Below are 12,345 nucleotides of genomic sequence, written 5' to 3'. Positions count from 1 at the left end.
GTGTGGCTCAGTGGATTGAGCATCGACCCATGAACCCAGAGGTCACCGGCTGGTTTCCCGTCAGGGCACATGCCCAGGTTGCAGGCTCGACCCCCAGTCGGGGGTGTGCAGGAGGCAGCCGATCAATGTTTCTCACTGATGTTTCTATCTCTCTCTCCCCCTCCCTTCCTCTCTCTCTAAAACCAATAAAATCATATTTTAATTAAAAAAATACATGTAGCATACATTAGTATAACCAAGTATACATGTAGCATTGTAAGTGGGTAAGCTGGAAGTTTGGGGTATTACTAAATGCTCTTATTTCCACGAGACCAGGAAGGCCTGGATCGTGTGTTAACTCTCACTCCTACCACCGTGCAGAACACACTAGATCACAACAACCGAAAGGAGTAAGCTGCAAATTTAGGAAGTCTGCTAGAATCATCGCCTCAGATTTAGGTTTTAAGACCAAGGATAGCCTTTGTACTCAGTCCCCAGTGCAGTCCGGTCGTCTGGGTGCTGCTCCATTCTGCAGGAGCTCGTGGGGGGAGGGTCCGAGGGCCTTCAGAGAGCCCATCATCTTCCGCTCCTTTGGAAACGCGTCATGTCACTCAGAGGCAAGTGCATCCGACTGACGTCTGATGCTCCGACCATTCAGACCCCCACCTCTCCACCGCCGATATAAACTTACTGAGCATGAGGCATATGCTAACAAGGATATAGTTTCAGGTCTTAAAAAAAGGGCTAAAAGTTCTTAATACGACCTAATTCAGAACATAAGAAACTACATGTTACACAACAACGCTTTGGGTTGTTTTGTGAGAGGCACTTAGACAGGAGCAGAGCAAGGGCAACGGGCCAGGTGCAGAAGGTCACCAGGATGGAAAGCCCCGGATGCCAAGCAAAGGACAATTGGAGGGTGGGACCTCGCCCCCAGGGGGGCCTTTCCTCCCCTAGCATGTCACTCACTGGTCAGGTGGTTTGGACCCGACCTCTCCTCCCCAGAGATAACATCGAGGCCTCAGTGGAAGTCCAGCTCCAGGCCCAGAAGAGCAACCAAACCAGCCACAGCTGACCTCAGGACCAGCTGCACTGAATGACGGCCGGGCCCCGGCTCTGACCGATCAATCAGTAGAGACATTAGCATCAGCTGCCTCACTCCCAAGCTCCAAGGGCCCTTCCTTTGCCTCTGTAACCTGTTTCCTAAGCCCATTTCTTCTCGGAATTACTTCTTCCACCTCTGTGATTTTACCAAATAAATGTTCTCTTATAGTTTGGGTCTTGGCTCTGAATTCTTTCCCAGACAGAACCCAAGTACCCAAGTTGCTGAACCCAGGTTTGGTCTGACCCCATGGGCCTAACACCTGGTGCCGGTCCAGCGGCCTACAACAGTTTTATAGAATTTCAATAAAACGTGTTCTAGTTAGTATTTCTCTACTGAAAAAAAAAAGCATACAATTAAATTAAGGTAGTCAGAGAAGTGTGTATATTTGCCATAGTATATTTTTGTTCTTGCTCTATAGGATTTATTTTATTGACAATAAATTTGGGCAGGATTTTGCATTAGAGCTTAGCTTGAATAATTTCACATTGCTTTCTATGTAGATTTAGAAAATGCAGTTTTACGTTTCCTTAAAAATTCAACTGAATTTGAGTTACATATAAAAAGTTTCTCCATAATTCAGAAGATCTCATTTCATAAACATATTTTTCAATATTACTGTCTGGAATTTAAAAATCTAAAGCACTTGCGATTTTTCTGTTTCCAGACTAGAGTTAGAGTAATCAAAGAAACTACTTGTGCTAGCAAAATAACACTTAACCATTTTTGAGATATGAGATGTATTTTAAGTTCTGCCATTAAGCCGAATCTAAGCTTGGGAGTTTTTTCCCCCAGCTCAGAGCAAGTGTTATGATCATGTGCACAAAATTGGGATTAAGTATGTGTGCGTGTTTGTAGAGAAAGGGTGGAGAGGCTGGGGAAGAGACAAAGAAAATAAGAGAGAGAGAGTCCCAGGGAAATGGTGAAAATAATACAAGAAGGTGGACCAAAGATGAACTGACCATAGCTCCAGTGTTATTTAGCCATCTAGGATTTTAGGAGCCTTTGAGGAAGTCAGAAAATTTAAAATAGAAATGAGGGCCCCCGGCCGGCGTGGCTCAGCGGTTGAGCATCGACCTTGGATCCAGGAGATCGCGGTTCGATTCCTGGTCAGGGCACAGGCCGGGGGTGCAGGCTCCTCGGTGCCCAGCAGGGGGCGAGCAGGAGGCAGCTGCTCAATGACTCATCATTGATGTTTCTCTCCCCCCTTCTCTCTGAAATCAATAAAGGTATATTTAAAAATAAATCAATAACTAAAATAAAATAGAAGTGAGGAACCAAACCAGCAAGAGATGGATAGAACAATTAGAGTTCAAGCACGGATTCTGGCAATTGTTAGCTGTAAAATCTCAGGAGCAAATTACTGCCGCTTTTCAAGCCTGGATATGCCTACCTATGGAGGGAGGCTAGAAAGACCTACAGGACAGCGACAGAGACAGCGACGGGGAGATTCCCGGGCGCCAGCGAGGGAGTGCCCGTGAAAACGCCCAGGGGGGCCCAGGGCGGGTGTGGCTTCGGTGTCCTTGCACCCGCAACTCCTCTCTCACCCCGGCTCTCCCACTGCCGCGGGGGGCTGCTGGCTCGAGCTCATAAACGCCTCTCGGATGTCGCCTTCCTCCGCATCCCCACGCCCGACAGTTTAGCCGGAGGCTTCATTATCTATTTTATGAAGCGATAAAATGAACTCCCAGCGTTTTCCCTTCAGTCCTTTCATCTCGCAGCGCAGGCTCCCCTCCGCTGTCAGCAGCACCTGTCCGAGCGGAGCGTCGTCATCCCCCCCCGCCTAAAAATCTGAGATTCTGGGGGGACAGAGTTCTGATCGCCCCTCTTCATACCCTGATTCCCTCTTCCAAGGAGCTTCAGTTAAACGCACCATCGGCAGCGGTGCTGAGGATGTTCGCCTTTGGCCCGGGCCTCTGTCCCACCGGCCGCTGCCTCCGTTTCCAGGAATCCCACCCAACGCGCCTGGGCCAGCGCACCCCGCTCCTTCCCGCGGACCCCCGGGCACCACGGCTGCTTCTGGCCGGGCTCCCTCTGCGGCCCCGAGGGCTCAGCCCCTGGGTTCTGTGGGGAATGTTCCCCGTCGCGGCATAGCAGCCACCGTTGAGCCCCCGCGAAAATGCCAAGGAAAACTGCACGGAAGCCATTCACTATGCCCTCCGGGTGCTCACACGGTATCGCAGTTTTTAATTTTCATGTTTTTCTTCCCCAGGGGGCCTGGGAGCCTCCGAGAGCGAGAACAATCCGATACACCGCTTCCCACCCCGGCCTCCCCTGGGCCCGCTGCTACACTGGAGCCACACAGGTCTGAAATATAGATTTTTTAAATACATGAATTAATTCTATGGAAACTGCTTATAGCATATGATTTCCCGTTATAACTTAGGATTTTTTTAAAATAAGGAATTTAAGATTCTTACGGGGGAGAGGACCCATCGTTTCGGGTCTGCCTGAGGAAATAAGATATCAGTGTAATGAGCTGAGGACAGACTGTAAAATGGAAAATTCAGAAGAACATGGAATGATGCCTGATTGACTTCACTAAACAAAATAAAATGAAAAGCAAAACGGAAAGAGCTGAAAACCTCTTTTGAAACCACGGGCCCCGCCCTGCAGCTGCGTCTCCAGGGTCCTTCTGGTCGAGCCGCCCCATTCACTCCTCAGGCCCCGCTGCTCGGGTTCTGCTCTGACCTCATCGCCTCACAGCAACAATGCCCTTGTCAGTAAACCCAGGACACGGTCACCCTCGCCCTTCGCTGTCCTAAAGATGTCCTGCCTTGCCTTCTGGGACGTCACAGTCCTGGGACTTCTTTTCGCCCCTCTGGTCAACACTTCCAAAGCTCTCCGCTGACTTCCCTACATGTTGACCCGAGTAAGGGCTTAAGTATGGCCCCACTATTATTATTATTATTTTTTGAATCACATCTTTACGTACCATCGATAAGTAGGTGATGGATAATTTATATCATCTGATATGGCCCCTCTGCTTAGGCACACCCTAGAATATTCCACCTGGGTATCTCTTAGGCATCTCAAAATGCAGCAGTTCCACAAAGGTGAGCCCTCGGTTTCCTCTCTTACGGTCTCTTTCGCTTAACCCAGTCCCTCCCCACATCTCCTGAGGGGCATCGCTACCTACCCCTTGCCAGAAGCGAGAGTTATTTATATGCTGTAGAGACCTGTGAAGAATTGTCGACGGGAACATTATGCCGTTTTCCCACAGTCACTGAGGCCGGAATACACTCTAGGGCCTACCCCAAGCCTCCTGAGCCACAGCGCGGCCCTGCCTGCGAACAGGCCCAGGATCTTAACTTCAGGTAGCGGAGGTTTACATTCACTACAGGGAAGCAAGATCCCACATGGGGAAAAACCTGACTGTTGAAATGTTTGGGTTGCATTTAACGTCAGAGACAGAGAGCATCTGTAGGAGCTGCAGGCTCTTTTCCTTCTCTGAGTCACTTCCCTGCAGATGTCACATTTTCAAAACAACCGTCGGAAAAGACGGGGCCTCCTTTTTTACAGAGTGAAACTGGTATTTAACTATTTACCACCGATTTTCCAGTTTCTGTTTGTTTCCACACAACCCCGTATACAGCTGTCGGATGTTTCAAGCCATGGAACTGAAGCGGATGCGACTCGGGGACATCTGAACGCGCCGACTGGGTGGCGATTTCGGTGCCAGGAAGGAGGCCGCATCTGCCCGGTCTAGGCGAGGGGCAGAGGAAAGCAAAGAGCCAAATAATCAAAAGGTTTTTCTATTTCTCCAAAATATCGAGGGTGGAAATGAGCGCTCTCTTCAAAACGAGAACACATATATATATATATTTAAATGGAACCTTATCTCTTCGGCTCAACCATACTGGCTGCTGACTTTAGAACAGGCGCTTCCTTTGTAAAATACGAGCTGAAATGTGAATGAAAGGCAGGTACGCAAGTCCAAAGGCACATTCACAGTCAGAGGCTCCGCGCGCTGAGGATTCAACCAGGACCCGGCGGGACACGGGGATACTTCAGATAAACGCGTTATTGTTAAATCGCAAGGAAACCATAACAAACGAGTGCCAGAGAGATGAAATTAAAAGATACTTCCGGAGAAACATTTAGATTAAATGTGTAGCGCAGATCGCTTTGCATCAGTAAAGCTATATTTATTTTTATATTTTAAAAGCTATATGCGTGAGAGAGAGAAGATGCCAAACAAAGCTGCAGTTTCCAGATGAAGTTCCCGACTCAACCCTGTCCCTCAAAAAGTTCTGGAGGCTAAAGGACACCCCACAGGGTATCCTGCCCAGAGGCGAAGGTGCTGGGCTTCATAGGCCCAAGCCTGCCAGTCGTTGGCGACAGCCACTCTGCGGGCCCGAGGATGGGGAGAAACTTCCCCAGCGTTTCTGGCTTTTCAGCACAGTTCCAGTGCTCCAGGGAAGTCAGGGGGAGGACTTTACAAGCCTGAGGTCTTAGCTGCAGGCACACGGACACTGTGGTCCGAGGGGGTGGGGGAGATGGCCACAGCTGCGTCCACCACACGACGGCCTATTAAAATAATGACGCTTTCTTGTTTTCTGTAACTACCACACTGCTAACTATAGGATGTAGTTTAATATGTGGTAAAAGTGATGGAGAAAAGAACTGGGGGGAAAATACTTAACCTACACAAGGAAAAGTTTAAAAGGGCCTTCATGATCGAGGGCTGGGATCATTTGCATGCCTAGAGTCCGAAGTGTGTCAATGAAGAGCTTGGATATTGTCTACTGCAGATTGACTTAAACATCTAGGAGACCACTGAAGAGAGAGTTAATAAGGAGACAATCCGCTCGGCCAGCGTGGCTCAGGGGTTGAGCATCGACCTAGGAGATCGGGGTTCGATTCCCAGTCAGGGCACAGGCCTGGGTTGCAGGCTCGATGCCCAGCAGGGGGTGTGCAGGAGGCAGCTGATCAATGGCTCTCTCATCATTGATGTTCCCCTCTCTCTCTCTCTCTCTCTCTATCTCTCTCTTCCTCTCTCTGAAATCGATAAAGACATATTTTTTAAATAAATAAATAAACGAGAGGATCTATGTGGTGCTCCCAACAAGAGCATTTAACATATTCTCCCAAGCACTTGATTTAAGTCGACTAGGATACCTTCTGTCGTTTTTAGAAATCCCTCTACTCATCTGAACAGTGGGACTTACCTGCATTTTTAATAAAAATATCCGTCTCTTAAGGAAAAAAGTTAAACACTTTTTAGTAACTTAATGCTAACTATCCTCATTATGGCTTCTCTGAAAACACAACATCAGAGCAACTGGGAGCGCCAGTCCACGACCTTCATCAACTGCAGGTGAATCGCGACTAGATTGTTCTTACAAAATCATGAAGTCATTTATTTACTCCACAGATAATTAATTAGCACGTGCTGTATTAGTCAATGTACCAGTTCCTGGAAACAGAGATTCATAACCGACACATCCTGTCCCCGTGGAGCGACAGTTCTCATGAGGAGCACTGGCTCTCTCTGTAATTTAGCACAGCACTGGGGTAGGTCATCGGCTGCTGGGAAGGCACTGGTTTTATAGTCAGCTGTATGCTGAGTTACTTACAGAAATTCCCCCCGAAGTTTTCTACAAACCATATTCAGGTTTCTTCTTAATGCTAGGTCTCTGCTAAGGCAAATTATGTCTCATTCCGGCAAGAGTAAGTCATTTTAATGAAAACATTATCAAAGAGGTTCTTCTCATACTGAGAACCATAATTTTTATCACAATTTTCACTGTGCCCAACCTGTGTAACATTTATCTATAATAATAATAATGAAGGAATGTTTCAACCAAGGAGTTTATATTCCAACGAAGAGTTGCAAGAATGCACCATGTTAAGAATGACTTGCGCAACGCCATAAAATGGGGAAAAATGTTATTTCCTATAGAACTTATTTTAATCCATGCAAAGTGGGCCCGCTATCCAAAACAAATTAGGAAAGACAGAGATACATATAAGCAAAAAATAAAATAAGTAATGATACTTTCACAAGCAGAGATAAGTAAGTTTGGAGTCCTGTGAAGGCGTTTTAGATATCTCTGTACTCGCAGTATTTCCCCCCACAAAGCTACACTATCCTCGCAGGTGACGCAAATGTAATTTTCAATACAATGCAAAAAGTAGTGTTTATCTTTAAATGCAGCTGTTTATAAGGCTCAGGCGCAGGCACATACTGACGCTCTAGTAAGCTGTCGATGTGTTTAAAACTAAGGTCAACCACAACTGACATGAGATCATTAGAAACCCTCCAGACGAGGGGGGCTCGCTCCCTCGGACTGCAGAAGGTGGAAGCTTCTTCCTGCCAAAAAGCTCAGTGGCGTGGGGGGCTCAAGGAATCCACTCGAGATCGCGTTCCTGTCTGAAAATACCAGGCAGAAGGCCCAGGCCCGGGGGGAACTTCCCCAGGGAAAGTGCTACGTGAATTTGATGTTCGGGTAAGCCCGACTCTTCAGGGAAAGAAGGAAATAAAGCGCCATTGTTTGCAGAAGTGAAAATAAACCGCCTACGTTACCATCTTTGCCGCATCTGGGGAGTCGGACAGAGTCCATCCTGCAGTTCGCTTTTCTTCCGACCCTGGAAAGGAGAAAGGTGTTTTCTTAATGACAAATAAATGGACAATGAATGACCACAGATGCCATCAGAGATACAGACATATATGGATGTAACTAGACCTCTCACTCAAACAGCTTTGTAAGAATTCTTTGTGCACCAAATTTGATTAAAGAACTGCCACATATGACATGGAATTGCCAGTTTAACTTAAGGCAAACTGTTTTCACAAGCTTTTGGGGCAAGGCTGTCCTGGTCGCAATAACACCCTAACAAAATACCCCAGCCCCGGCGTCTTAATGTTAGTGGTGGGGGCTCGGCAGGTCCCCACCAGCAAGAGGTGGGTGGTGGGGACCAGATCTCCCCAACTCCAACAGCTTCTCCCTACTCCTCTCATCCTCATGTGCTCTTTTCTCAGAACCTGGGTGCTGGGAGAGAGACAAGGCTCTTCCCCTTACTAAGACCCTAATCTCATTACGAAAGGCCCACTCTTAATACGTAATCTAACTCCAATTATCTCCCAAAGGCCAAATCTCCAGGACCCTCAGTCCCATTGCCTGACAAGGCTTCACCATGGAAATCTGAGTGGGGGACAGACACATTCGGTTCGTAGCAAAGATTCAAGTATTTTCACAAGTTTTTTGTGTGAGATCAAAGAACCTTCACAAGCTTTTTTTGTGTAAAATCTCAGTAATCAGCATGTATTGTAAATTATTGCTCTAATTTCTACCGTTGCATATTACATTTTTTCAATGCCCATGCTTTTGCCAACTATTAATTCTCGGGTTTTAATTGAAGGCACATTTAAAACATTAAAATAATTAAAATTTTATTTTTACTGCATTGGCATTTCCTGGATGGTGAGAGTTTTATGTTCTAAAATTTGGGAGGGACTATTCATTATGGAGCTGACAGTCCACAGGTGGGTAATTCGCAGGAGTTATAAAAGACTAGACTACTTGATTTATATAATCCTTAAACACTTAATCAGACTTTCATAACCAGAATAAACTGCTAAGGAAAATTAAACTCCATTAATTCTTTCAAGGCCAATTTGGTGATCATTCTTACAAAAGAATTATCTCAGGAACATATGAAAAATTCAGATAAGCATAATTCAAGTTTTCTATTAAGTTGATCTAAAGATCAATAGCTTTCAAAATAAAACGTCAACAACATAATTTATATACTGAATGCATAAAATGAAATTCCATATACTACCCATAAAAAGCCCGTTTGTTTGAACGAAGATTTAAGATATCAGCTTTCACAGTGTTCTGTTAGACTGAAATTCCATGTGTTCCTGTCATCCCATATATTCAAAAATTCTTAAAGAAACTAAATCGCAACTTTCAAGATTATAGAATTTTAATGACCGAACTGTACAATGGGAAATGTGCTTAAATACTGGAGTTTATCACACATCCTAACAATATCAGACAACTGAGGTCCTTTACGGCCTGAGCACAGATTGTTATTTTCACATTTTAGTGCAATTATTAATAAATATTTGCAAACAGAATTTTAAAACTGAAAAAAAAAAAACCACAACCAGGCAACTATTTTATGAGAAAACTAATGTTCGACCAATGTCTTCAAACCTGTACCCATGAACAGACTGTAAACTGGGCATGTTTACCAGATTTTTCTTAACATCTGCACAAAAGGCAATCTGGAAAAATACATCCTTTGTCGATGCTAAACATTTTTATGTAATTTAATAGCAAATTTAATTTGAAATTCTCCATGTCAGCTGCGCAATGGTCCAAGCGTTCCTAGTATCCTCTAGTACGTTTCCATTTTACTTTTTAGCATCTATAAATTACACACTTGCATCTCTGACTAAACGTGTTCTTTAACTAATTGCTGTTTCGCTGGGCTTCCAAATGCTGGATGTCCAGCTCGCCACTAAAACTCCCGCTAAAAACTGCATATTTAGAAGTAATTTAGCTACCTTGATGCTATGCTCCATGCATTTCCCCCTCACAGAGGAAAGTGGTTTAAACTTAAATTAGAAGCTATAATTGAAGACACGCTTATTATTACAGAGTCTAGAAACGTCTGAGAAATTAATAATTGTTTTGATTAAAGTATATCCATGTAGATGAATAAATGAATAATTTCACAGTTAATCAACCCCCACAAAACACTATTGCAAGAACGCTCTCAGGTCTCGCAGGCCGCCCGTGATTTCTAGAAGGAAGAAAAGAGGAGCGAGAGGGCCCCACGCCCACTTACGGATTAGGGGTGAGGCACAGGGGGGCCTCCCACAGAGGAAAGGGCCTGTGTCCCCCGCGCTCCCTGAGCTGCGAGAACGCAGGAGCCCTTGGCCTTTGGGTGTTTTAGGCCGAAGCACACACATGCTCTCGGTTTTCACGTGATGTGTCTTTTCATTTCTGGTGTGTAATCCAGGGCAATAAACACTGACTCCTGAAGATCATTTCTCCCAGCGCCTGGGCTCACTCGCCTCTCTTCGGGGACGCGTGTCTACTCCCGAAACAGGCCCTGTAAACGGAACGGAATCCGATTGCTGCCCTTCCCGCCCGATCAGCATGCATTTCATCTTCCTCTGTGACGGGCACTTTTAGGGCCCAGGGTCCAGCTCCCAGCGCCTTTCAAATGCACCTTCGGGGGGCGCCAGCTCCGGTCACCGTGGCACAGCCCAAGCCCAGCGCTACGCTGTGCCTTCAGCCACCTGCCTCCACCCCCAGGCCCGTTTCTGCTTCTACTAACCACTCATCTGATCTCGTTTTCTAGGTGTGGTTTTCTGGTTTGTTTTTTTAGATTCCACATATAAGTGAGATCCTAGTGTTCGTCTTTGTCTAACTGACTGCTCTTAGAATGCACTCAAGGGCACACCCGGGTTGTCACAAAAAAGATTTCTGTATTATTAGCACCTACTATCTCCCTGTTCTGAGAGAAATGCTCCCCCCACCAAAAAAATGCAGAAAAAATTATGACCACATTGTATAAAGAAAGGAGTGCTATGACTTTTAAATATAAATGTTATTTATATACATATACAGGGTGGGGAAAAAATAGGTTTACAGTTGTGAGTGTAAGAAACACAGAGTTTATTCTTGTATTGCTATTAATTAATTATTGTATTGTTTTCCATATGAACAATTATGAACCTATTGCTGCCCTATCCTATATATACACACACACACACATTAAATACACAAAAGCTCCAAGTAGTGTGTAATTATATGAAACTTAAATGATACACTTACCCTTCAGGGGAGGGGAAAAAAAAACACCAAAATATCACATGGGATTTTATTATGTTTAATTCTTCACTTTTTCTGCCTGTTTTAATTATTGCATTTCCCTTACTATTCTTTAAAAAATCAAAACTTATTTGTACCACATTTGGTGTTTTGCCTTTTAGAGAAAAACAGTCAATCAGTATAAAATAGATAAAAGTATTTCAATGACAATTCTTTACACTAACATCCTAAATTTTCAGCTTTCAGTATTTCACAAATGTTTACTAATTAAACTGAATTGTATGCTTATCTGTTAGTTTCCTAGAGAAACTGTTTTCTTTGAAAAAAAAAGAAAATATCCCAAGGCTAAGAATATTTCCATAATTATACTAATAAAGCTGAGTCTCCTAATGCATTCAATCATAAAATCAGGTCCCGACTACTAGCTGCCTGCAAATGAGAAATTGGTTTTCATAGCTACAGGGCAATTCAGACAAAAACTTAAAAAACGTGTATTAGAGGATCTGGCTACAGTTGAAATGGAATCTAAAACTTCCTAATTTTATATATTTCTCACTGCTCTCTAGAAAAATCCGTTTACATGCAAACAAGAAAAAGTTGGGGATTGTGTCCACTAGAACAAATCGAGGGGGCAAACGGCTTGCTTGCTTTCCCCTGGAGTTCGACAAATGTTAATTGTGTGTTTATACGCAGTATGGCTCTTTTCTGTGCTATTTTTTTCCCCCAACTATGCAAGTTAAATTCGGGTCATACTGCCTGTCAGAAGCACAATATGAGGAGCAGATATCAAGAGAAACAGGTGGCAGGTGTCCTGCTAGGCAGCCGGGACGTCACAGAGAGAAAGAATCTTCCCATTTGCAGAAGGGAAAATGAGAATTGTTACAGAAAAGCATTATCGGTGACCAGTCACAAGACAAGGCAGTTAACGTGACTAATTTAAAGGCACCAGGATAGCCCGGCTGGTGTGGCTCAGCGGTTGAGCATCGACCTAGGATCCAGGGGATCGTGGTTCGATTCCCGGTCAGGGCACAGGCCCGGGTTGCGGGTTCCATCCCCAGCGGGGGACGTGCAGGAGGCAGCCGATCCATGACTCTCATCATTGATGTTTCTCTCTCTCCCTCTCCCTTCCTCTCTCTGAAATCGATAAAGACATATTTGTAAAAAATAAAATAAATGCACTATCAAAACTACTGTTATATGAGTTACATAATTATAAGAAACAAAAGCATTATTGAATAAATACAAACACATACATAAATAAGTAATTAAAATAGGGATTTTAATGATGAATGTAAGGAGTGCTTTTATTTCTATTATCTATCTATCCATCCATCCATCCATCCATCCGTGTGAGGGCCTGAGCTCTTCTTGCCTCATTAAACTCCTATGCTCAGTTTCACTAAGTAAAATTGGGAAAGACTCCGTAGTTGAATGAAAGCCCTCCGATGGAGTTCATTCTTTGGGCAT

The 12,345-nt window shown here is 44.6% G+C and overlaps 1 protein-coding gene across 1 annotated transcript in view; it reads right to left on the bottom strand.

Moving 5' to 3' along the window:
* BRINP3 (BMP/retinoic acid inducible neural specific 3) overlaps nt 1–12,345 on the bottom strand; it is a 341,361-nt gene that overhangs the window by 160,079 nt on the left and 168,937 nt on the right. Inside the window, exon 5 of the mRNA XM_081123748.1 lies at nt 7,611–7,672. The gene's annotated coding sequence lies outside the window, so the exon portion shown is untranslated. The remainder of the gene's footprint in view (nt 1–7,610; nt 7,673–12,345) is intronic.

This window comes from Miniopterus schreibersii, assembly GCF_964146895.1.
Source record: "Miniopterus schreibersii genome assembly, chromosome: 21".
NCBI classification, from domain to species: domain Eukaryota; kingdom Metazoa; phylum Chordata; class Mammalia; order Chiroptera; family Miniopteridae; genus Miniopterus; species Miniopterus schreibersii.
The sequence above is the reverse complement of the archived record's forward strand: the minus strand, read 5'-3'. Positions and strand labels throughout refer to the sequence as shown.